At 33.7% G+C, this 1879-nt stretch overlaps 1 protein-coding gene across 1 annotated transcript in view; it reads right to left on the bottom strand.

Annotated features, from left to right (window-relative positions):
- The window catches only part of LOC116846364 (adenylate cyclase type 10-like), a 35696-nt gene that overhangs the window by 31136 nt on the left and 2681 nt on the right, over positions 1-1879 (bottom strand). The gene's annotated exons all lie outside the window — the stretch shown is intronic.

The following is a 1879-nucleotide window of genomic DNA, read 5'->3' as shown; positions in this document are numbered from 1 at the left end:
ATTTAGAAAGAAATAAGAACTCGCAAATAAAGATATAAATCAAAAGGTAGAAAAAAGGCAATCCGAGTTCAAGCACAGGACTAATAATGCTATATATCATATGGATAAAACAACCTTCCTCATGTTAGGAAATCGTGTAAAATTTTATTGAAATGAATAATCAATTCAAAAACATTCAAACGTTTCGGCTCAACCGTGAGCCCTCTTCAGTGATAAAGAAACTCAAGGCTTAACGACACAAACGCATTACAATAAGTAAAAGACCAGCGCAAAACAGACGTGGGTGTTAGTCGCAATATTAAACCCGACAAGATCGTTACCGCAATAATATTAAATAATAAATTTATATCAAGAAGTAGCCGTCATAACTATAAAAACATATAAAATGATAAAAAATTAAATAAGATAGAAATATAATACATAATTAAAACTGAACAATATAAAATACCTTTGTTGAGTTCAGCTAAAAGCAACCGATCCTGTCAACGATAACATGTCTACGTCTGTCTAATAGAATAATCACAGATTATATGTTTAGCACTAACATTGCGGAAACGACCCATAGAAGAGAAAGAAACCAAAACAAAGCTTATTATCATAACAAGCCGCAGTAGCTGGTGCCCAAATATTCGGTGTCTTTTTGTGAATTAAAGCCCTGTTTCTGCAATTTGATGAAAATCATTTCCGAGATCAGGCGTTTTAAGTAAAATCGTTCTTCATGTAAAACTTTTTATTGTCGATTCTATCATGATTCCTCGCAACGAGTTTTTATTGGCGTTGGAATTTGTTCTCAATTCTACATTTTTTACTTTTGACAATATAATTTACAAGCAAACTTTCGGCAGTCCAATGGGCTCTCCATTGTCCCCTATTATTGCTAACATAGTTCTTCAAGATTTGGAAGAAAGAGCTATTAATATGATTCCTGTGACATTGCCTTTTTATTTTAAGTATGTTGACGATATTCTTTTAGCGGCTCCTAAAAAGTTTTTGGATAATATTTTGAACATTTTTAATTCGTTCCATCCTCGTCTTCAGTTCACTATGGAGATAGGAGATGACTGTATTAACTTCTTAGACACTACACTGTTAATACGTAACAACACTATTATTTTTGACTGGTATCATAAACCAACTTTTTCTGGTCGATACCTTAATTATTTGTCTTTCCACTCTATTCAACACAAGATTGGCATAATTATTGGCTTGGTTGATAGGATGTTTTATCTCAGTCATCCTTCTTTCCATAGAAAAAATTTAGATTTTATTATTTTGACGTTAATTAATAATAATTATCCTTTCGACTTAATTTTTAAAATTATTAAGCGCAGACTGAGGTTCCTTATTGCGAATAGTGGACGAGTTACAGAGACGGTAGAAACAGAATTGATAGGTTCTGGGTGTGATAAAAAATATGTTTCCTTACCATTTTGTGGTTCAATTTCGTAAAGATTGACAAAGTTTTTTAAGAATAATCTGACAGACATTGCGTATTCGTGCACCAATAAACTATCAGGATTAATTCGTGTGCATAAAGACAGGTTGCCTCTTGGTTTCCATAATAACGTTGTATATAGGTTACAATGCAGTGGCTGGGATGCTTCGTATGTTGGTCAAACCAGAAGACTCTCCACACGTATTGGTGAGCATAGGAGAATTCCTAAGAGTTCTACAGTGGAGTTAGCGGCCATACAGGAACATCGTTTAAAGAGGAACCATGATTTTGACTGGGATCATGTCAAAGTTTTACATGAAGAACGATTTTACTTAAAACGCCTGATCTTGGAAATGATTTTCATCAAATTGCAGAAACAGGGCCTTAATTCACAAAAGGACACCGAATATTTGAGCACCAGCTACTGCAGCTTGTTATGATAAT

Source organism: Odontomachus brunneus, unplaced genomic scaffold (assembly GCF_010583005.1).
Source record: "Odontomachus brunneus isolate Ranch 3 - 2012 unplaced genomic scaffold, Obru_v1 Obru_scaffold_063, whole genome shotgun sequence".
Taxonomy (NCBI): domain Eukaryota; kingdom Metazoa; phylum Arthropoda; class Insecta; order Hymenoptera; family Formicidae; genus Odontomachus; species Odontomachus brunneus.
The sequence above is the reverse complement of the archived record's forward strand: the minus strand, read 5'-3'. Positions and strand labels throughout refer to the sequence as shown.